Source organism: Peromyscus eremicus, chromosome 9 (assembly GCF_949786415.1).
Source record: "Peromyscus eremicus chromosome 9, PerEre_H2_v1, whole genome shotgun sequence".
NCBI lineage: Eukaryota > Metazoa > Chordata > Mammalia > Rodentia > Cricetidae > Peromyscus > Peromyscus eremicus.
The window spans coordinates 90,145,941-90,171,078 of record NC_081425.1 but is presented as its reverse complement, the minus strand read 5'-3'; the positions used below and the strand labels follow the sequence as shown (position 1 = coordinate 90,171,078).

General features: G+C 43.2%; 1 protein-coding gene and 2 long non-coding RNA genes across 7 annotated transcripts in view; 1 reads left to right on the top strand and 2 right to left on the bottom strand.

The window, feature by feature from the left end:
- Positions 1-25,138, top strand: part of LOC131919692 (disks large homolog 5-like) — a 114,871-nt gene that overhangs the window by 24,448 nt on the left and 65,285 nt on the right. The window lies entirely within an intron of this gene.
- Positions 4,975-25,138, bottom strand: part of LOC131919704 (uncharacterized) — a 70,323-nt gene continuing 50,159 nt past the window's right edge. The window contains exon 3 of the long non-coding RNA XR_009381399.1: positions 4,975-6,112. This is a non-coding gene — a long non-coding RNA (uncharacterized LOC131919704). The remainder of the gene's footprint in view (positions 6,113-25,138) is intronic.
- LOC131919701 (uncharacterized) lies at positions 7,505-13,784 on the bottom strand. The gene is made up of 3 exons (XR_009381395.1): positions 12,536-13,784; positions 11,693-11,852; positions 7,505-8,555 (listed from the first exon to the last, which is right to left on the bottom strand). It is a non-coding gene; the product is annotated as an uncharacterized LOC131919701 (long non-coding RNA).

Genomic DNA, 25,138 nt, shown 5'->3' with positions numbered 1-25,138 from the left:
TCAATGGACTTAATTCACCTATAAAAAGACACAGGCTTACAGAATGGATACGAAAGCAGGACCCATCTTTCTGCTGCATACAAGAAACACACCTCAATTTCAAAGATAGACACTACCTCAGAATAAAAGGCTGGGAAAACACTTTCCAATCAAACAGTCAATTTTCCAATCAAACTTAAGAAACAAGTGGGTGTAGCCATGCTAATATCCAGCAAAATAGACTTCAAACTAAAATCAATCAAAAGAGATCAAGAAGGGCATTACATACTCATCATAGGAAAGTCCCACCAAGATAAAGTTTCAATTCTGAACATTTATGCCCCAAACACAAGGACATGCACATATGTAAAAGAAACATTACTAAAGCTTGAGCCACATATAAAGCCCCACACATTAATAGTGGGAGACTTTAACACTCCACTTTTACTACTGGACAGATCTCCCAAATCAAAACTTAATAGAGAAATGAAGGACTTAACTGATGTTATGACTCAAATGGACTTAATCAATATCTACAGAACATTCCATCCTAACAAAAAAGAATATACCTTCTTCTCAGCACCCCATGGAACCTTCTCTAAAATCGACCATATACTTGGCCACAAAACAAATCTCAACAGATACAAAACAATTGGAATATCCTCCTGTGTTCTATCAGACCACCATGGTTTAAAGTTGGATTTCAACAACAACAACAACTACAGAAAACCTACAGTCTCATGGAAACTGAATAATACTCAACTGAATCACCAATAGGTTAAGGAAGAAATAAAGAAAGAAATTAAAGACTTCCTAGAGATCAACGAAAATGAAGACACCACATACCCAAACCTATGGGACACTATGAAAGCAGTGCTAAGAGGGAAATTCATAGCACTAAATGCCCACATAAAGAAGTTGGAGAAATCTCACACTAGTGACTTAACAGCACACCTGAAAGCTCTAGAACAAGAGGAAGCAATGGTACCAAGGAAGAATAGACGCCAGGAAATAATCAAAGTGAGAGCTGAAATCAATAAAATAGAAACAAAGAGAACAATACAAAGAATTAATGAAACAAAGAGTTGGTGGTTCTTTGAGAAAATCAACAAGATAGACAAGCCCTTATCCAAACTAACCAAAAGACAGAGAGAGAGAGCATCCAAATCAACAAAATCAGAAATGAAAATGGAGAGATAACAACTAACACTGAGGAAATCCAGAAAATCATCAGGTCATACTTCAAAAACCTCTACTCCACAAAACTGGAAAATCTAAAAGAAATGAATAATTTTCTGGATAGGTACCAAATACCTATGTTAAATCAAGACCAGATAAACTATTTAAATAGTCCAATAACTCCTAAGGAAATGGAATCAGTCATTAAAATTCTCTCAACCAAAAAAAGCCCAGGACCACATGGTTTCAGCACAGATTTCTACCAGATCTTCAAAGAAGAGATAATACCAATACTCTTTAAATTGTTCCACACAACAGAATCAGAAGGAACATTACCAAAATCCTTCTATGATGCTACAATTACTCTGATTCCTAAGCCAAACAAAGATGAAACAAAGAAAGAGAACTACAACTGATCTCCCTCATGAACATTGATACAAAAATACTCAATAAAATACTGGCAAACAGACTCCAAGAACACATCAAAACAATTATCCACCATGACCAAGTAGGCTTCATCCCAGGGATGTAAGAATGGTTCAACATATGAAAAATATGTCAATGTAATACACCATATAAACAAACTCAAAGAAAAAACCCACTAGATCATCTAATTGAATGCTGAAAAAACCTTTGAGAATATCCAACACCCCTTCATGATAAAGATTCTAGAGAGATCAGGAATACAAGGAACATACCTAAATATAATAAAATCAATTTACAGCAAGCCAACAGCCAACATCAAAGTAAATGGAGAGAAACTCAAAGCAATTCCACTAAAATCAGGAACGAGGCAAGGCTGTCCACTCTCCTCATACTTATTCAATATAGTACTTGAAGTTCTAGCCAGAGCAATAAGAAAACATAAGGAGATCAAGGGGATACAAATTGGAGAGGAAGAAGTCAAGCTTTCGCTCTATTCAGATGACGTGATAGTATTCATGAATGACCCAAAAATTTGACCAAGGAACTCATACAGCTTATAAACACCTTCAGCAACATAGCAGGATAAAAGATAAGCTCAAAAAAATCAGTAGCCCTCCTATATACAATTGACAAACAGGCTGAGAAGGAAATCAGAGATACATCACCCTTTACAATAGCCACAAATAATATAAAATACCTTGGGGTAACTCTAACTAAGCAAGTGAAGAACCTGTATGACAAGAACTTTAAGTCCCTGAAAAAAGACATTGAAGATGTCAGAAAATGGAAAGATTTCCCATGCTCATGCATAGGCAGAATTAACACAGTAAAAATGGCAATCTTACCAAAAGCAATCTACAGGTTCAATGCAATCCCCATCAAAATACCAACACAATTCTTCACAGACCTGGAAAAAACAATACTCAACTTCATATGGAAAAACAAAAAACTCAGGATAGCCAAAAGAATCCTGTACAATACAACCACCTCTGGAGGCATCATAATCCCTGACTTCAAGCTCTAATATAGAGCTACAGTAATAAAAACAGACTGGTACTGGCATAAAAACTGACATGTGGACCAATGGAATTGAAGACCCTGACATTAATCTGCACACCTATGAACATATAATTTTTGACAAAGAAGCCAAAACTGTACAATGGAAAAAAGAAAGCATCTTCAACAAATGGTACTGGCATAACTGGATGTCAACATATAAGGCTGCAAATAGATCCATATCTGTCACCGTGCACAAAACTTAAGTCCAAGTGGATCAAAGACCTCAACATAAATCAGCTACTCTGAACCTGCTAGAAGAGAAAGTGGGAAGTAGTCTTGAACGCATTGGCATAGGAGATCACTTCCTAAATATAACACCAGTAGCACAGACACTGAGAGAAACAATCAATCAATGGGACCTCTTGAAACTGAGAAGCTTTTGTAGAGCAAATGATACGGCCAACATGGCAAAGTGACAGCCTACAGAATGGAAAAAGGTCTTCACCAAGCCCACATCTGACAGAGGACTGATATCCAGAATATATAAGGAACTCAAGAAATTAGACATCAAAATGCCCAACAGTCCAATTAAGAAATGGGCTATAGAACTAAACAGAGAATTCTCAACAGAGGAAGCTCAAATGGCTGAAAGACATTTAAGGAATTGCTCAACTTCCCTAATCATCAGGGAAATGCAAATCAAAATGACTCTGAGATACCACCTTACACCCATCAGAATGGCTAAAATCAAAAACACTGAAGACACCTTATGCTGGAGAGGATGTGGAGTTAGGGGAACTCTCCTCCACTGTTGGTGGGAATGCAAGCTTGTATAACCACTTTGGAAATCAATATGGCGCTTTCTTAGAAAATTGGGAATCAATCTCCCTGAAGACCTAGCTATACCCCTCTTGGGCGTATAACCAAGGAATGCTCAATCATACCACAAGGGCACTTGCTCAGCTATGTTCATAGCAGCATTGTTTGTAATAGCCAGAACCTGGAAACAACCTTGATGTCCTTCAACTGAAGAATAGATACTTAAAATGTAGTACATATACACAATGGAATACTACTCAGCAGAGAAAAACAATGACATCATGAGGTTAGCAGGCAAATGGATGGATCTAGAAAAAATAATCCTGAGTGAGGTAACCCAGACTCAGAAAGACAAACATGGTATGTACTCAATCATAGTGGAAACAAGATGTAAAACAAAGGATGACTAGATTGCTACTCACAACTCCAGGAAGGCTACCTAGTAAAGAGGATGCTAAGAAAGACACAGGGATCACGCAACAACATAGAAATGGATGAGATCTACATGAGCAAACTGGATGAGGGCGGGGGTAATGAAGGACAAGGGTTGGGGGAAAGAAATCTTAGGGGAGTGGGAGATCCCAGATGGATCAAGAACAGAGAGGGAGAACAAGGAAAGAGATACCATGATAAATGAAGACCCCATGGGAATAGGAAGAAGCAAAGTGCTAGAGAGACCCCCCAGAAATCCACAAAGATACCTCCACAATAGACTACTGGCAATGGTCGAGAGAAAGCCTGAACTGACCTACTCTGGTGATCGGATGGTCAAATACCCTAACTGTCATGGTAGAACTCTCATCCAATGACTGATGGAAACAGATGCAGAAATCCATGGCCAGGCCCCAGGCAGAGCTCTGGGAGTCCAATTGGTGAGAGAGAGGAGGGATTGTATGAGCGAGAATTGTTGAGACCATGATTGGAAAAAGCACAGGGACAAATAGCCAAACGAATGGAAACACATGAACTATGAACCAATAGCTGAGGAGCTCCCATGAAACTGGATCAGGCCCTCTGTTTAAGTGAGACAGTTGATTAGCTTGAACTGTTTTGGAGGCCCCCAGGCAGTGGGAACAGAACCTGTCCTTAGTGCATGAGCTGGCTGTTTGGAACCTGGGTCCTATGCTGGGACACTTTGCTCAGCCTGGGTGAAGGGAGGAGCGGACTGGACCTGCGTCAACTGAATCTACCAGGCTGAGCAGAATCCCCAGGAGAGTCCTTGCCCTGGAGAAGATGGGAATGGGGGTGGACTGGAGGGAGGGTGGGGGTGGCAGGAGGAGGGAGGACAGGGGAATTCGTGGCTGATGTGTAAACTAAAATTAAATAATAAAATTTAAAAAAATAAGAAAAAAAGACCCATCAGAGGCAACATTCTTCTGCTAGCTAGTCCATGTTCTAAAGGTTAAACAATCTCCCAAAGTTGGAACCCATTGTTAAAGCACATGAGCACCAAGCCCCTGTGTGTTAGTGTGAAAATATTTTTAGTCAAAGTGTGTCAGAAGGCTAGTGAGATGGCTAAGTGGATAAAGGCACTTGCCAGGAAGATTGAAAACCTGAATTTGACCCCTGAGACTGACAAGATGGGAGGAGAGAATTGACTCTCAAAAATTATCCTTTGACCCCCACACTTCTGCAATGACATACATGTACGTTGTCTTCCCCCATCTCCCAAATAAATTGAGACCAGGGTTTACTTGAACTCCCAAAGACCCACCATGTCTCCTGAGTGCTGGGATTAGCATGTCCAGCCTCCTTATTGCTGTTCTTACCACCTACATAATCTCTGGATTTCAGTTGTAAAACTAGCAAGCTGATGATGCCTGGGCCCAGGAACTTAGCAAGCATCCTGAGACTGGCTACTTATTTCCACTTGTAATATCTTGGCTTGCACCCTAATCATTTGCATCTCCAGCATTCATTCTGGGAGCTGGATGGGTGGCTCAGCCTTGAGAACACTTGTTGTTCTTGCAGAAGACCCGGGATCGATTCACAGCACCCACATGGGAGCTGACAACCATCTGTAAGTCCAGTTCCAGGAGATCTGATGTCCTCTTCTGACCTCTGTGGGCAGTGGGCACACACATGGTGCACAGACAGAATGCAGATAAAACATTCATCCACATAAAATGAACAAGTCTCCAAAAACACAAGCATGTTACTCACTTTCATGTTGACTGTAATTACTCCAGGAGTCTAATTGTTTATTCTCTCTGTTTTGATGAGTTCTCCTGACTTGTGTTAAAAGCATGTTTACTTTCTGAGTTTTTATTTCTATGGTCTAACTTATTTTCACTTATACCATAGATGGTGACTGGCAAGAGTGTCCCTGGAAGTGAGGGTGTGAAGGAGGGACAGGATACGTTTGAGGCTGGACTCCTCTTTTCTGACACCATCTGCAATACTGCAGACATGGGCACACAGATGCAGCTTTCCCCTCCCAAACAAATACGTTACTTTTCAAGTCAGTGGGGATTACCTTTCGGGGTGTTTGCTCTTCAGAGGTATTAGGTAGAGGCTCTCCCTGAGGACAAACATTAACTTCCGGACTTCCAAAAAGTTTTCGAACCCTCCTCTTTAACCTCTTCTGGCGAGCTGGCTCCGATCGATATAAATACTGTGATGTAGTTTGATCAAGAAACAGACACAGTTTCTTGTCCACAGAAATATATTCTCTGTCATTTATCTTCATTTCTGGGTCTTTAGATATGTTCTGCAATGGAAAGGGTGAGGATTGACTTTTTTGGTTTGGTTCTGAAATTAATATTTTAGTTTTGGGGTGCATGATTTCAAATCTATATATTCTTTAGTAGTCACAGGGCATTGACATGCAAACAGTAGAAACTAAAAATTAACAATGAAATATCTTCAAATATGCTTATCTATTCACAAATTACTGGGATATCAAGAAGTATAAAATGGTAGCTAGAATAAGAGAAAGTCATGAGCTAAAAATCTTGGCCTTGCTGTTGTCATTTAGACTAAAATTGATTCACTATGTTTTAACAATTCTAAATCTGTATAAGGTGATTATTAATATTAAAAGTATGACTTTGACCATGTTACTCTGTGATGTGTCCTTTTTTTTCACTCTCTCCTATAATTCCCCCTTAGTTATCCTAACACCCACCATTCCTACTATGAGACACTCTACCAAGAGCCATCAGCACACAATCACCTGCTAGTCAAGTACAAAGTCTCACCACAAACTAATAGCACCCTGTATTTCCCACAAGCCAACCATACAGTTTATAATTAATATAAGTCTTTTTATGTTTACTTGGGGCACGCGAGTGGGAGAGATTTGTCCCGGGGAGAGATTTGTCCAGACTGACTGTAGGCCAGAATACAGGAAAACTTCAGCTACAGTGGCTATCAGTTCTACCAATTCTCTATGGGTAGTGGGTGTCTCAGAGGTCAGCTGGTTTCCTCTGCCTCCCTGCACAAGGTGACCCACAAGAAAACCTCATTGGGATTATTCACTGTTGCCCATGATGTGACTTGGATTCCGAGTCTTCAGTCCTCTTTTGTCAGAGCCAGAGGAAAACTGGTACTATCCACAGGCACACAAGTGGTGTAGGGGTTGCCCAAGTACTTTCTGGATGCTTCAGGCCCTCACATTGATGGAAAAGTCATGCAGGACAAAACTTAGTCATCAGATTCACCACCCCTTCCTCACTGACAACTCAGGGCACTCAGAGCTGCCTGAAGGGGACAGTCTCTCTCCTAATGCACTGCCTCTAAAAGGCAGATAACTATGGGTTTCCTCATTTTTTTATACTGCTATAAACACAGGTATATTTCGAAAAATTCTGATATGAATGATCATGTCATGAACATGTGTGTATCTAGTCTCTGTTTTTTTTGAATAGCTAATCATGTGAAGTGGTATGTTGAATATGGATCTTTTTCAATCATGAAGTGGATATTCATGTTGTAGGCCGTGTGATTCACACCCAAGACACCATCCCTGTTTGCAACCCTACCTGGCTGCAAACCCACTAGCCTAAGCCTCCTGGAACTTGCAGAGATCCATCTCTGCCTGTTGAGTTCTAAGGTTACAGAAGTGTAATACCACATCTGACTACTAAATGTACTTTAAGAATGAAGAGTTGGAAATTGCTTTTTTATTTATGAAATTACAGAAATTCGACTCAATAGGGGCTTTAAAAGGGCATTTAGTATATCCAGTGTATAGCCTTAGCAAAATATAAAATCAAAGAAAGAACAAAAGAACAAAAAAGTATCAAACACCAACAAAAACAAAGAACATCAAAACCTGAATGGAAACAAACACAACAGCAAACCAAAACTATTTACACTAAGAAGAATTCTCTTCTTGCAGATTTAGTAGCATTATCCTATACCCTGTGGTTGGATTTGGACACAAGTTGGAAGACAACCATAATTGGCATTATGGTTCTTCAAGACAAGTGTAGTCATGCAACTTTGGGGCTTTTAGGTTAAGCCCTTGCCAAAGTTGATCTTAAACTATGTTGACCACTATGTGATTCTGTCAGGCAACATGAGTTTCTGTGCCGATTTAAGACCGAATAAGGACATGGGGAGCATCTGCTACCCAAAGACATAAAAGCTCATGATGGCATCCTTTCTAAATCATATCTCAGAACAATTCACTTCACCATCACATGTGCATGAAGTTGAGTAGCTCTAGCACTCGACTGGAGTGAGAATATGATGCTTCCTTTGTGTTGTTTGTCTGGATAGCAGCAACACAGTCTCTGTGGACATATCTCCATCCACATATGAAGAGCTGAAGACTCAGTCAGCTAACAAAAGTTCATAGCAATAAACTTCCAGAGCAACTATGAATGGAAACATATTCTCTCTCTAAGTTGTTGTGGCCTTCACTGGGAACACTTGCGGGTAGATGTCAGCTTTTTCTGCATAATTCTTGCTGTTTTTTTTTAATGTCAAACGTCTTCCTGATGGTTTCCTTACTCCATAACTAGAGAGACACATGAATTAGATTATGGATGGACCACTTGCAGGGTGGTTGATATTTTCTTCATTTGTGATTCTACAGTTAGAAGTACATGTCTTGTTCTGAGGAGGCCTTGACTGTAGAGTGGAGAATGTCAGGGTTTCTGGTTGACTATGTCTTCCTTCAACCTCCTCAGTTCTTGTAAAGGATGCTGTGAGAGAAGAAAAGGCAATCAGATCTAAAACAGCTTTGGTTGGTCACTGGCTAGACAAATTGAGGGCCTATTCACACACAGGAACCCAGAATTAAGGATGAACATCCACCTTACAAATGCCATGTTGCTGGGGATGGGATGTCATGGTGGCCCACTTGCTTATGACACTTAGTGCTCCTGCTGCAGCAGCTCTGTTGGCAGGAGGCTCTCATCCTGAGCTGTGGACTGTTCCAGCTCATGTAGGAGTTTTTCTGACCTGGATGAGGAAGGCAGTTAGGGCAGAGTCCTGGTGGGGTCTGCCATGTGACCTGCCAATCTCTGACATCACAAAAACTCAGTTGTGCTGGACAGTCAACATTGAACTTTGGCAGCAGTCATTGTCTGTATCCCTAAGAGATAAGTGTCACAGAATAGCTGGGCCTTGAATTCTTTTCTGCCCATAAGTATCAGGTGTTTATATGAGTACTGTATGTTCTGTGCTCTATGAGAAAGAACAGGACTTCTTTCCTACAGTCTAGGGACATCATTTAAACAAAAGGAATAGCATATTAAAGTCATACATAACAACATCGTGGAGATACACAGACTGTTCATGATGAGTTTTTCATTGACTAACTCAATTTTATATATAGACTTAATACAACTTTGCAAACTAGACAGCTGAATAAGGTCATGTGAAAAATCAGCTCTCCTGCAAATTGGAGCCGGTCATGCTAGAGCAACATTTCTTGATTCATGTGTCTGAGAACATTGCCACTGTATGAACTCTGGGAATAAACAAAAACAGCTGTGTTATCCTTAGGCCTACAGCCTGGAATCTACATCCTGGTACTCCTGAGAAGTCTGTTCCACAACATTCTGTGAAGGTTCTGAACAATTTTCAGCAGAGACATCTGCCTGACTTCATCCGCCAATGACTAAACTTATTATATCCCCAGTACACTTAACATAGGAAATGCTCAGACAATGAAGAGGGCCATTGTTACATCAAATAGTGACAAGGATGTGAATCTCAGCCGTACAGGTGATATTCCTGAATAAATATGTAATTTCAGATATGGTGAGACACACCTTTAAATCCCATCACTTGGGAGGCATAAGCAGGCAGCGCTCTGTGAGTTCAAGGAAAGCCCGCTGAGAACATTCCAGAGAGATCAGAAGGGAGGAATGGGACACAAGTGTACAGACCCAGGGAGTATCAAACATATTGTTTGCTGGACACAAGTTCTTGTTGACGGGACCAGCATAATACTCTGAGTTCTGTGTTGGTCTACCCATGCTTGGAGCAGGGAGTCTTGCTGATAAGCAAAAGCCCACAAAGGACAGAGAGCCCAGGTACAGGGGACCCAATTTTCTCCATACCCCAAATTCAACCTGGGTTCCTACCTCATCTGGGAGACAGTCAAATGATGCTGCACCTTTATTGCCAGGTGTTTTTGCTGTGTGACCAGCTCCCTCTGCTTCAGCAAGCTCTGGAGTCTCTCTTCCATTCTTTGCTGCTCCTGTTCATTAGAAGATTGTGTCCTTAGTGGAGGCTTGAGTATAATATAGTCAATACATTTTCACACAAGTACAAGAACACACAGAGGATCCCAAGAGCTTGCTATTAATTCAGACTCACCAAATTTCAATTTCATGGGAACATGAGAAAGCCTGTTTCAAGTTCATAAGACAGAGACTGACAGAGAAACCTAGTAGTCTCCTCTAGCTGTCATCCACATGAAATATGCACTGCCCTCAAACATGCCTCTATTACACACACACACACACACACACACACACAAACACAAACACACAAACACACACACACACACCACAGAGAGAGACAGAGAGAGAGAAAGGGGTGAGACAAAAACAACAAAGTGATAGAGGAGCAGTTATCTTTAGAATAAGCACACTAGCCTTTAGGAAAACTCCCCAAACTCAGCTTTCCATCCCTGGGAACTAAAATGGCCTAAGGGAGCATACTCTGCTTAGTCAGTCTGTGTGGAGGTGGTTAGAGAATTTTTTACTCTTGAACTCAAGTCTGTGTACAGCAATCCTCCCATTATAATCACATGTAGCTGTGTGATGAGTGATTGGCCTGTTTCCTCCCTTTCACTACCAGTTCAAGAAGAGTATCAGGTCTTGACCCACCAAAAATTGTGATGTTTCTTCTGTTTTCAAATAAGAGATTCTCATTCCAGAGTGCCTATATTGACATGGAAGCTAAAAATCACATCATGAGCATTTCTGAGGAAGGGATGCAATATCATGAGAGCTTCATAAATTCCCCCATGGCATTCCTCATTGGCAGCAAGATGAACAGACTGGCAATGGGCTATACTCCCTAAAATGGGGCTCTTAGTCCACAATAGAGAGCACATCTAGATACTGAGATAAGCAACTCTTCATGGTCAACCACAGACCCCTGATTGCAGGGTGAAGAGGGACACATATGCAGAAACACACAAACACATGCACAAGAAAGAGGGATGAGAGAGAGACATAGAGAGAGAAAGAGAGAGAGTCCGAGAGATACAGAGAGAGAGAGAGAGAGAGAGAGAGAGAGAGAGAGAGTCCGAGAGATACAGAGAGAGAGATAGAAGTGAAAGAGAAACAGAGACTGAGAGAGGGAGGTGGGATAGAATGTTCTTAGTGAGATGCCAAATTCATGCATGCAGTTGTATCATCTAAGAGAGGACCAAGAGCAGCAGACATCAGTACCAGGCCTTGCTGCCACATATTAAGATGTGGGACCAGGCCTCTGCAGCTGCTACTGGGATCATCCAGCACACAATATCTTGCCAGGCAAGTAATACAAATTACAGCATTCTCACACTAGCTACCACTTGACAGGATCTCTCCAATTTCATGCTGGGAACTCACACACTACTGCCTCAATTCCTGGATTATGTGATTCAGGCCACAGGCTCTGGTTTTCATTTGGAGGAAGCAGAACAGTCTATGTCCCCATCTCACTCCTGACTATGTGTCAGGTTTTGCTTCAGGGAAGCATTTAGAGAAATTGTGTTGGACAATGGGACACCCTGAAGGTGAACCCAGCCTCCCAGAAGCCAATATTTTAGACAAATGAACTAAGGGTGAAATTGTGAAACCAAGACAGTCACCATGGATTTTGTAACAGTAAATACCTGTTGTCCAATGTTCCTTCAGTTACTAAGATGAGGCGATCTCTCAGATCATTCCATTGGGCGGTCATCACCTGGAGCTGACTGGTCAGGCTCTTCACCTTCTGCTTCACTTGTCTCTTTGTGAGGCTGTTTGGAGTGGGTGGTGGCTCCTCGGAGGCCCCTGTTGGTGCATGAATGAACACAAGTGAACTTGCATTGTGACAAGACATAGAGAATGAACAGGTCACCCTGAGACCTAAGAAGGTGTTTGAGAGAGGATATAAGCAAGCAATTCAGTGACACCCCAAAGAATTGTGCCCTGGATTGAGATGCCCCTGCCAGGGGTCTCAGGTCTCCCATCTCTCTGAAGGGAGATAGGTGTCTGAGCCAGCTGATTTCCTCTGTTCCTTTAACACATGCTCAGGTAACTAAGGAGAGAGCCTTCTCAGGTTTATTAATATCCCCAGACTCTGCATTCAACTTGGCTGCAGGGTTTACTAGTCTGTTGCTATCAAAGCCAAGATAAAATTGACACAGTCCATAAGTACTCAGATCATTAAAGATGCATAAATAACCTGACAGGTCACCCTAAGCACCTGACAAAAATGAAGAAGCCACACAGGGGCAGAATATGGTCACCATCCTCACTAAGACTCCTCAGTGACAACGGAGGATGCATAGAGCTGGTGGGCCATAAATAAATGAAGCCAGTAGAATGAAGTACATTGATGATGTGTCTTTTTCTGTGCTCAGTTCACTTGAACCTCCTATCCTAATTCTGGCCTTTTTGTCCCCTCTCAACCCCTACCCCCTGTAGGATTGAAAGGCAAGAGCTCCCAGCACAACAGCTTTGGCCTTACTCACTCTTGACTTCTGGGACAGACAAATTACTCTTCTAGAATCCTTGAATTTCAGGAGCCATGACAAGCAGGGAAGTCCAGTTGGTTCCCAGAGACTCCTACCTCCTATGTCTTGTTACTTGAAGATTCACCACACCCATGTCCTTCAGGAAGATGCCAATTTCCTGCCCAGAACTTACTATACCATCTTCTGGATCATTTTTTTCTTGATGTTTTACACTGAGGTTGAAGGTCAGTTTGTGTCTGCCTCTCTCCGGTCTTTCTTCCCTCTCTATTCTTTCTACCCAATAGACTCCTGAGTCTTCCCAACATGTTCAAGGCTGAACTGGAAGAGCACTGAACCAGCTCCGCAAAGGCAGTTGGTGGCGCTACAACACAGATGACATCAGAAAACATTCTAAAGTTTTCAGGATACAATAGAATGTCCAGGAAAGAGACTCCTCATGTCATGGGGAACTGACAATGCCTCCCTGCTAACCAGATCTCCTCATAACTCTCCAGAAGTCAGGTTTCCCATTCCAGGAATCTCTCCTGGGACTCAAGGGAAATCCTTCAGCACCCTTGAATTCTCTGAATGTTTGGAAATGCCTCAGTACTTCCATATGGGAAAGTGAGTGTTCATCTCCTACTAAAGTATATGTCCAAAAGGTAATTATTATAGAAATGTATGTGAGGTATGATTCTCCACAAGTACCTGCATCTCCTTATTACCAAGGAGTGATAGACTTAATGATAATGGGAAGGTCAGTTTTTATGAGCAAGGGACATCGAGGTCATGATGGGGAAAAGTACAGAGATAATCAGCCAAACTAGTGGAAACGCATGAACTGTGGACCAATAGCTGAGGAGCCCCATGAGCCTTCACCCAGTGACTGATGGAAGCAAAGCAAAGATGCACAGCTGGGGGCCAGCCCGAGCTCCAGGAGTCCAATCGATGTGAGAAGAGAGATTCTATGAGCAAGGGATATTGAGATCATGGTGGGGAAATGTATAGAGACGGACAGCCAAACTAGAGGAAACACATGAACTGTGGACCAATAGCTGTGGAGCCCCCATGCTACAGGACTAGGCCCTCTGGATATGTGAGACAGTCGTTTAACTGTCTTGTGGGCCCCCAGGCAGTACAATCAGAATCCATCCCTGGTGCAGGAGTGGGCTTTTTGGAGCCCAGTGCCTATGGTGGGACACTTTTTGTAGCCTTGGTGCAGGGAGGAGGGGCTTAGACCTGCCTCAACAGAGTGTACCAGGCTCTGCTGACTCCCCATGGGAGACTTTGCCTTGGAGGAGTTGGGAATGGGAGGTGAGTTGTTGTGGGTAATGCTAGGGGACGGGAGAATGGAGGATAGGAGTAATCTGTGGTTGGTATGTAAAACGAATAGACAATTTAATAAAATAAAAAAATAACTTCCCATTATGGAGCCTACAGAAATTACTGCCAGAAGATAATATTCAGCTTATTTGATTTAAATTGATGACCACTTTGTCTGTAGGGAATAGAGTGTGGGGTCTTACTGAGCTTTCACACCTTTTTTTAACTTGGTCCCGGCTCTGTGAGTGTCCAGGGCATACATAAAATGTTGGTCCCTAGTCCTCTTTCTCTGGCTAGGAATAGTACACCTGTACCCAGGGAAAGGTTCCTGGTCCGATGGGTCCCATGCCTCTCCTACCAGATCACAGAGGTCAACATACAAGACCGGAAACCAGGTGTCCTTGGGTTCTCTGGCTGAGGAGCTGGAGTTGGCAATGACACTGGTTTCTGTGTCAAACTACCAGCCAAATCTGGTTCCATGGCATGTGAGTGTTGCTGGAGTGGCCCGCCCTCTAGGGGGCTCTCATGAGCAGGACCAGCAGGAGCAGGTTGGGCTTCACTTTTGGTGGTGCTTTAGCTTCAGCAGGTTGGAGGGGTGTCTTGATGCCTCCCAGGTCTCGTCCCAGTGTCCTGTTGGAGGGGCAAGCGAGCCTGATGGTTGAGTGTGGGAGTGGTGGATCCAGGCTGCAATGCTGTCCACCTTGAGAGCAGTGGGGATGGTCAGGATGACAACGTGGGGCCCCTTCCATCTTGGTTCCAAGGTCCTGGACTGGTGTCTGTGGATCAGGACCCAGTCCCCGGGCTGGTAGCTATGGGGCTTAGGAGAAGAGGAGGATGAATCGATGGCCCGCAATTGGGGCCATATGTCCGCTTGTACTTGGGACAGAAATTCAGACTCTTAATGAGGTCTGCATCCTCCATCTGCACCACCAGTTCTGTTTGTAGACTAGGTATAAGAGGGGGTGGCTGGCTGTACATGATCTCAAAAGGGGTTAATCCTAGCTAGTAAGTGGAATTCCTTACCCCGAACAAGGCACAGGGGAGGAGAGCCACCCAGTCACTGCCAGTCTCTAAGGCTAATTTAGAAAGGGTCTCTTTTAGGGTGCAGTTCATCCTCTCGACTTGTCCAGAACTTTGGGGCTGATATGCTCAGTGTAATTTCCACTCGGCCCCTAATGCAGTAGCTATCCCTGGCTTACTTGTGAGATGAAGGCCGGGCCGTTGTCTGACCCAATCAGGTGGGGGAAACCAAACCTGGGGAGGATTTCATCCAGTATCTTTTTGACCACCACGTGAGCCGTCTCATGTCTGGTTGGGTATGCTTCAGTCCATCCTTAAAAGGTGTCTACAAAATCCAGCAGGTATCTATATCCATATTTACCTGGCTTAATTTCTGTGAAGTCCACCTCCCAGTACATACCTGGGTGAGTCCCTCTCTTCCGAGCTCCTTTTTTTCCTTTTATCTTGTAGGAGTTTATCAATTGGCAAGCCTTACATTCTGTTATAATTTTGTCAATAAGTTGATTGGCTTGACGAATTTTTAAGGGAGACCCAGAGATCAATTCTCTCAGCTTCTGGGTCCCTAAGTGAGAAGTCTGATGGATACTCTGGAGCATACATTTTCCTGAGTAGGCTCGGGAGAAGCACTTTTCCTGTGAGTAGCTACCACCATCCATCCTTTTTATATGCTCTCTCTACCTGAGAAGCCTAGGGTTCCTCATCTGAATTATAGTGTGGTGTGTGGGGTAAGCCGTAGGGGCCTGGATCTACCATAACAGGTAGAGATGCTGTGATCTCTAATAAGGCTGCTTTCTTTGCTGTCTGGTCTGCCAGGTTGTTCCCCTTTGACACGGCATCTGTCCCCCTCTGGTGGCCTGGACAGTGTGTTACTGCAAGTTTCTTTGGGAGACATAGTGCTTTTAGCAAGTCCAATATCTCTTGTTTATTTTTAATAGCCTTTCCTTCGGCAGTGAGCAGCCCCCTCTCCATGTATATTGCCCCATGGATATGTAACGTAGCAAATGCATACCTACTATCCATATAAATGTTAATCATTTTGTCTTTGCCCAGGCAAAGTGAGTGCTATCAGCTCGGCTTTCTGGGCTGAGGTGCCAGCTGGTAGAGCTTCTGCCCAAACATTCTCACAGGTGGTGGTCATTGCAGCCTCAGCATACCTGTGTCCATTTCGTACAATGCTGCTCCCATCTGTAAACCAAGTCTCTTCTGTGTCTGTCAGTGGTGTGTCGTGGAGATCAGGTTGAACACAGTGTACCTGGGCTAGAATCTCAGCACAGTCATGGAGAGGGGTCTCTAGGTCTGGGTCTGGCAGCATGGTGGCTGGGTTTAGAGTGGTTGGTACCTGGAATGTTATTCTGCTTGGATTTAAAAGCAGGGCTTGGTAATGAGTCACTCTGGCATTGCTCAGCCATCTATCAGGGGTTGCTTTAGAACCGACTCTAAGGCATGGGGGGTAACAACCACAAGATTCTGCCCCAGGGTTAGTTTATCAGCATCTTTGACCAGCAAAGGAATGGCTATGATGATGCACAAGCATGGGGCCACCCCGCAGCTACAGAGTCCAGTTTCTTTGATAGATAGGCAACAGGTCTCCTGCATGGCCTGACATTCTGAGTCAGCACCCCTTTTTCCACCCCTTTTCTTTCATCTATAGAGAGGAGGAAGGGTTTGTTGATGTCTGGGAGGCCTAGTGCTGGAGCTTCCAGCAATTTTCGCTTGATGGTGTCAAAGGCAGTTTGCCCCTCCTTATTCCAAGTTAGAATCTGTTCCTTTGTGGCCTCATAAAAGGGGCGAGCAATTTCAGTGTACCCCGGAATCCAGAACCCCACAGAGCCCAGGAACTCTCTGACTTGTCTGACTGTTTTAGGTACGGGTATCTTTAACACCGTTTCTTTTATGGTCTCTGACAGCCATCTTTTTCCTTGTTTTAGTACATACCCAAGGTAGGTTACCTGTTTCTTGCAAATCTGGGCCTTTTTCACAGAAGCTCAATAGCCTAGTGTCCCTAGTGTTCTTAGAAGGTCCTTTGTTCCCCTGAGGCATTCCTCTTCTGACTTAGTGGCTATTAGTATATCATCTACATATTGTAGGATAGAGATATGGGGGTGCTGGGAGTGTTACTCACTTAGGTCTTCATGGAGGGCCTCATCAAATATGGTGGGCGAATTCTTGAATTCTTGTGGCAGCCTCTTCCATGTCAGTTGCCTGCTTATTCCAATATCTGGATCATGCCACTTGAAGGAAAAGTAGCCCTGGCTTCTTCAGGGTGAGTGGAAGACTAAAGAAAGCATCCTTTAAATCCAGAACAATATACCATTCCTTGTCTGGTAAGAGCATACTTAGAGGGGATATGGGTTAGGTACTATGGTGTCAATGTCTATTACCCTTTTGTTGACTTCCCAGAGATCTTAGACTGGGAGGTAGTCATTTGTTTGTGGTTTCTTAGCCAGTAGGAGGGGTATGTTCCATACAGACTGGACAGGCAGTAAGAACCCCTCTTGCAGAAGTCGCCTTATGTGGGGGGTGATCCCCTTCTTGGACTCTAAGGTCATGGGATACTGGCAGACTTTTAAGGGTCTGCATTAGCTTTGAGTTCCACATATATTGGAGTACAATGTTTGGCCAGCCCCATTCCCTGCGTCTCGGCCCAGATGGTTGGAAACTCTCAGAGCAGGATGTCCATACTTGGGCTAGGGGCAGACTTTTGCCTATGAAGGCGATATTCCTTCTCCAAGGGCATTGTTAAAAACACTCCAATGGCTTTTCCATCTGGTTGTTCAATGCGGGTCCCCGCATCTGTGAAATGGATCTGTGCTTTCATATTGGTGAGCAAATTATGCCCCAGCAAGGGGTATGGACATTCAGGAATAACCAGGAACAAGTGGGTTACCTGTCCCACTCCCAAGTCCACCATTCTTTGGGTAGTCCATTTATAAGGTTTGGTGCCTGTTGCACCCTGCACCCAGGTCTGTTTCCCTGATAGGGGGCCCTTAGGTGTCAGAAGTACTGAACTTTCTGCCCCTGTATCCACCATGAATTGGATAGATTTCCCCTCCACCCTCAGGGTTACCCTAGGCTCGGGGAGGGGAGCCGAGCCCCATCTCCCCTAGTCACTGTCTTCTTCCAGGGTGGTGAGGATAGGAGTATGCTTCCCTGGCCCTGCTGACCTGCCTCTTTTATTCCTGTTCTTGGAGTACTCTTTAGCCCAATGTCCTTCCTTACAATATATATTGCACACTGGTTCCTCCCCATAGAGGAAGAAGGAAGTCGAAGTTAGTAGCTGAAAGAGAGAGAGAGTAAAGTAACAATGACCACAATAAAACACAAAATGACTCTAACAATTTCCCAGTTCCAAGTGCAAGATGGCACTTCCTCCTGTGGTGGGGGAAGACACCCAAAAACACTCCTAATGGGTCATCTAATGAACAGGAGAGGCTACTGGTCACTTTCCAGGGGAGGCTGCTGAAACCAAACTATCACCTCTGAGGTGGCCCCAAATGGCTCGGGACCAGGGGATCCCTTGCCCAAATTGGGGAACGAGACGTCTCTCTTTCCCTCCAGGTTCACTATCTAGACACATCTGTCCCAGTGAGAGGCTGAAAAGTACAAATCGGTCGACCAGTACAAAACAAAAGTAACAAGACAGAGACACAGACAAGACAGAGAGCGCACTTACTGGTAGATGTCAATGGACCTCTGGACCCTTGAGGGTCTTGGTGGGGTCTCTGGGTTTCCCGGTTAGGGAAACAAATGTTATGCCCAGATTGCTTCCCCAAAGAGATCACTGAAGACGAAGGATGCCCAGAATGCAAAAGCAAAGTTTATTTCCATTAAAGCAGCACAGCAGGGAACTTGTCGCAAACACTCACTCCTAGCTGTGAAGCTGAGAGGAGCTCCCTTTTTTTGTAAGGCTAGCTCTTAAAGACAAAGACCACAAAATTCACTGCCCCTCAACCCACCTCCCTCTCCCCGGTTAGTATCAGTTCCTTTTTTCCCAGTCTTTGATCTCTCATCCTTTTAGCAAGTATGTCAGGAGTTTTATGAGCTGTCTCTGGAATTGGGATATTTTATGGCCAATTAGTCCAGGTGGCCGAACATCCTGACTTTGTAGTTGATATCACCATCTGGGAACCTGAAACTGGCCTGAGTTTTATCTACACTAAGATATCCTGGTTTAAGCTTCTCTTTGTCTGTAGGGAATAGAGTGAGGGTCTTACTGAGGTTTCACAAGCTAGAAAGTGGGTTCACAGCAGCTAGGTGGCAGGCTGAGATCCAAGCTGCTGTTCTGGGCCCTCTGCTTCGCAGCTTAATTATTAAACCATAGACCTTTCTTATGAGTTTTCACTTTGTTTGTTTTTAAGGCAGATCCATTCATTTTTAAGGAGCACGACAGAGTCCTGAGGCCAGTGTGAAGCACTAAAAATTCCACATGAATGCAGCATTTGCTGCTTGGTCTAGTGGAGAGTAGTCAAATCAGCCATGGTTGCGGCAAATGCAATGACACACAGAGGGGATAATGGGAGCACACGTAATGTAGTGCTCAAACATACCTGCAGGAACAATACCCGTATACATACAAAATGAAATAAATATTAAAAAGGGGGAAAACAAAAATTAAAATAAGATACAAATGCAAGTCAGGGGCTTATAAACTGGCTCAGCAGGTAAAGAGCAGTAAATCAGGAGATCTTTCAAATTCTTTTTTAAGTCAGAGATACCCTGGTGTTGAGAGATGAAGACAGGCCGGTAGGTAGATGGATGGATGGATGGATGGATGGATGGATAGATAGATAGATAGTAGATAGAGAGTAGATAGATGGATAGATAGATAGAATTATAGCCCTATTATCCTGATGAACATATAAATACAAGGTTTCAATAAAATATTTGCAAATCAAGCTCAGATCACATTAAAAAACATCCACCGTGTTCAAGTTGTCTTCACCTCAAACATGCAAGGATAATTCAACATACACAAATCAACGTATTTATTACACCATATAAAATGAATGAAAGACAAAAACAATATGACCCTCTGAGTATTTGAAATGATTATATATCAATGATAAATGTCCTGGAGTATCTAGGGATATAGAGGATATGTTTCAACATAACAAAGTCATTATACAACAAGCCCACAGCAGCATCATGCTAAATACAGAAAAACACAAAGCAATTCAAAAAAAAAAAGAAGGAAAAAAATATTCACTCCTTCCCCTCCTATTCAATATATTACTTGAACTCTTAGCAAGAGCAATAAGACAACTGAAGGAGATAAAGGGAACAAATGGAAAAGGGAGAAGTCAAAATGTTCTTATTTGCATATGATATGATTCTAAACAATTAAATCTTAAAATGTATTAGAAGTCCCTTAAGTCTGATAAATAGATTCATAAAAGTGAAGGGTTGCAAAATTAACACACAAAAGTCAGTGGCCTTCCTGTATACCAATCACAAACATACTGACAAAGAAATCAGGGAAATAGTTCCACTCACACAATGCTTAAAAATATATGACAAGACATTTTATATAAGCACACTTTAAAAGCATGCTATCAAATACAATATACCACCCTTTCTAAGGAACTTAATAATGTGTCCATAAATGTTCTATTATTGGGCAAAGGATAATTTTTAAAGTGGAACAGGCAGGAGCATTCAGAGATAATTTTAAAAGGGTAGAATAGGGAAGCATGATATATTAGAGAGAAACATGATATATGAGATGGAAAAAATAAAAAAATACTTTAACAGAGAAATGTAAGCAGTGGGTGTGATTGGTAGAGTTGATATTGCAATAAATTTCAGTGTCCAGAAACTTTGTGTTTGGTGAAAAAAGAGGCTACAGGCTGGAAGAAGGATGGACTATGAGAGCATGCCCCGAGAATATGGCAAGTGTTCTAGTTAGCATTCTGTTGTGATAAAAGTCCAAAAAGCCAGTCTGGGAAAGTGAACGGCTAATTCACCTCAAAGGTTGCAGTCCATCATCAATAGAAGCCAAGGCAAGATCCCAAAGCAGGTGCTTGAAATCACACAAAATGCTGTGTACTGCTCTGCTCAGCTAGCTTTCCTCTGAGGCCCAGGATCACCTGCCTAGGAATGGCACTGCCCACAGAGGGCTGAGCCATCCTCCATCAGTTAGAAACAAGAAAATGCCAAAGAATCATGGCTGCAAGCCAGTTTGATGGAGTCAAATCTTCAACTGTGTGTCAAATAGACAGCCAAGATTAGACATCACAGCAAGCCAGAATGGGAAAACATAAACCTCAGCTTACTGTGAAGAAAACTGGCCCTGCATGAATAGGATTCTACGTTCAAAGTGAAATTTCCATTGTAGGAAGAATGATTCAATATGGTTTATGTCAGAAGTGAAATAATCAGTAAAATGATGAGTGATTATAAGTCCAAGGCACAAAGGAATAGTTGGTAAATTTGAATATTGAAGCCTCTTCTAAAGGCTGCAGGGTAGCATGGGGAGGAGCTGTTGGCTGACAGCACCTTTGACCATCCTTCCAGTGTTTTGTGGAGAGGTTCCTATCAGAAATCCTACCCCTTACTACAGAGACCAGGTCCCATATACAAGCCTGAATCATCAAATGCATGCCAGAGCTTATGTTCTAGAGAAATAGAGGAGTTCATTCTGCTTGATGATTTGGGAAAGGCTGCATCCCATTTTCAGAGCCATGAATGTTGAAAGCTTCTAAAGCAACACCAGGCACATTGTCTAATGCCAGTATTCTTGGTGGCATACACTGCAGTGCCCACACTCATGATCCTAGTGTTAGTCCTGAGTTCTGTACAATGATTTAACTCTGGAGTATGATTTGTTTCCTATTGCTGCTTTCTCCAAATCCTGCCTCTTTGACCATCAGAGAAACTTCAAATCTTAATATTCCACTTTGCTTTTAAAGCAACAGGAGGTTTATGACTGCTGTTTACAATGAAGACCCCACATCAATTTTTCCTGGGTCTTCCAATTTAAATAGGAGGTTTTTCTTTCTCAGAATGCATGGAGTGAGCAAGATGTGGTCTGGAGGAGTTCAAGTCCAAATTCACATGGCTCTTTCTGACAAGTACAGTGTGTTTGCTTTCTTCTCTTTTCTTTGAAGAGAAACCATTTTCTATCTCTTAGAACCTTTCCACCACAGTTATTACCAGACATAACATAATTATTTGAATTTCAAATCTTCAGTTATAGAGAGAGACCACATTGTTTTGTGTCTGGGTATCTATCTAATCCCCTCCTACCCAATAAAGCAAAGAATGGTATTTCATCCTATTTTAGCCACCCATGATCAAAAAGAGGCCACAAAAAGTCATCATGACCATGAGATCTACAGGTGATTTAGGTATGATTTATATTTATCTTCACTCCTTGTTATCACTCTCTAAGGAAGCCATTTTCTCATGAATATTAGTGAACAGGGGAATAAGACTGTGATGACTATTCTTGGCTGTCAATGTGACTATGTCTGGGATTAACTAATAACCAAAAATGGAGGGCACATCTGTGGGAGATTTCTGCTTATTTTTAAGTAGGAAAATCTACTTCTAGTCTGAACCTTTGAGGTAGGAAGTCACACCTATAATTCAGATCTTTAATCCAGATGTAATCTGGACAACTCCTTCCGTTGGAAGCATATAGAAGTACATGGAAGAAGGAAGCTCTTACTCTTTCTCTGCTTGCTCTCTCCTTGTTAGCACATCCATTCCTTCACTGACATTAAAGCCTACTTCTGTAAGATTCCAGCATATACTGGACCAGCCGAGACATCCAGTCTAGTGGAGTGAGCATCTACTGGATTCCTGGATTTTCCATTCCTAGCCAGATATTGTTGAAATAGCTAGAGCACAGCTTATAAGCCATTCTAACAAATACCCTTTCCATAGAGAGATTCATTTTGTAACTTCTGTTCTCTATAGAACCCTGGCTAATACACCAGACATGTAGAGAGGAAATTCTAGAACAGTTAGGGTCTCATAACAGTCTCAGATCACTTACAAATTCTCAGTGGCCATCTTCCCTTAACCTTAGCATTCCTCAGGTGCTGCTCACTTCAAAGAACACAACCATCCTCTTTCAAAACATCCTGATCTAATTCCTTGACATGCTTTATTTCTCATACTATTAGGTATGGATGTTAAGGAGGGGAAGAGTCATTCCTAGGCAGTGCTTATAAACTGAGTGTTCAACTACCCTTGGGTAAAGTAGTGAAAAGATTCCAATGAGGCCGAAGAAATCTCTAGCTTTGGAAGGAGGAGGTGCTGAATGACTTCCCCTGTGTCACAAGAGAGACTCCTGGAAAGGAAACCTCAGCTTCTGGTCAGTTCATGGAGAACTAATTAGCAAGGAGGCAAAGACTGTGCCCCATGACATCAGCAGACCCTTTGCTGGGCATTCTGTTGTATCCTGGACAGCTCTTGGAATCCCCAGTGATGTCACTAGTGTTGAAGCAGCACCAACATTTTTTAGGACATTGGTTCACTGACCACAAGTTTGGCCTCTAGACATGTTATCCAGACTCAGAGGTCTATTTAGGAGAGGGAATGGACAGTATGGGGAGACCAGAGTGAGGCAGAAGGAAGCTGGTCCTAGATCTCCCTGGAAAACATGGGGGAATAATTTGTCCTGGGGTAGACTCAGTGAGTTCTGGGAATGGGCTGGGGAGTTTTCTGGATGTTTTTAGGCTTGAGCCTTCCAGGGATAGGACTCAGAAACTTGGAGCTTCTGGGAAGCTCTGGTTGAGGACAGAGACATAGATCATGGGTACCAGTTTGAGGATAGCTGCCCTGCTCTTTGAGAGTTTCACTGGGTCCCTAGCATTTCCTCTTCCTCGGGCTTCTTGGGACTCATCATGGACTCTATTAACCTTAAGCCATTCAAGTATTCAAGTTCACTTTTTTTTAATCTACCTGCAGGGACTACAGAGGAAGTACCATCCCAACTCTCCACCTCCACTGAGCAGGAGGAGCAGATGAAAAAAATAGAGAAACTCACAAGCCGGCTACATAATATGACAAGAAAGAGAAATGAGCTGCGTGGAATCCTAGCCAAGTACACCAACAAGAATTTGAACAACAGGTAGTCATTATGCCCAGTTCTCTGCTGACCATCTTGATACCACAGTATCAAGCCCAGGTTTCCTGAGGAACAGGAGACTATACATCCAGGGTGTCCTGGTGCCTAAACTAAACTTCCTGAGTGCATTCAAGATGCAGTACTTGGACCCTGGGTAGGAGTGAGATGGGGACACAGGCTGTTCTGTTTCCTACAAATGAAAAGCACAGCCTGTGGCCTGAATCACTGTCTGGGGATAGGGACAGTAGTGCATGAGCTCTCAACATGCATTTCAAGATGCCTTGACAAATGTTGGCTTGTGGGAGATGCTAGGTCCTGTTAGTTTGTTGTGAGTCTTTGTACTTGACCAGTGGATGTTTGTGTCTGAAAGCTCCTAGCAGCAGCTGGGGCGAGGGGCCTCGTCCCATTCATCCATGTCAGTTTGTAGCAGGAAGGCCTGGAGCTCCTCACTGCTTCTCTCTGGTCTTCTGCCTTATACTCTGAAATAGTGACACCTCCCTATATTTATTGGGGATCTTGATTGTATGTGGTGTGTGTGTGTGTGTGTGTGTGTGTGTGTGTGTGTGTGTGTGTATGTATGTATGTATGTATGTGCGTGTGAGTGTGTGTGTGTGTGTCTGTGTGTCTGTGTGTCTGTGTGTCTGTGTGGGTCTATGTACTCCTGAGTGTCCGGGCTCTGTGGCATGGTCTGAGAATTTTACACAGTTTCCAGCAGATGGCAATGCTGAGGCCAGGGAAGCCCACTTTGAGCAGCACACTTCTTGGGCACTGTGCTCATCTTGGTGGAACATTGGAATTCCCAGTGGAGTTTATAAAGCCATCCTGAAACTGGGACTCCTCCCTGCAAATTCTCATTGTGTGCTCTGGTCCTCTGTGCAGCAATAGACACCAAGATATGTGAATCCCTGTTGTGAAGACAGGAGAAATGTCATCATAGGTTTCTGGTGGGCCCAGATATGTGGCACAGACTCCTGGGAAGTTCTTAGAGAGCTAATCTATAACTCTAGGCCCACTGAGGGAGCTCATGTATCCCTGGCACCCCTCTTTGGACCAACTGCATCTTCTGGCTCGGGGACAGGATGGGAAATTTAGTAAGCAACAGGAGGTCCCAATGTGTAAGTGCCAGGCTGTGGCATCCATTGGGCTGGGGTAGTCCATGACCTACCCTTATTCATGTAATCCTTGTGGCCTGTGTTCATGAG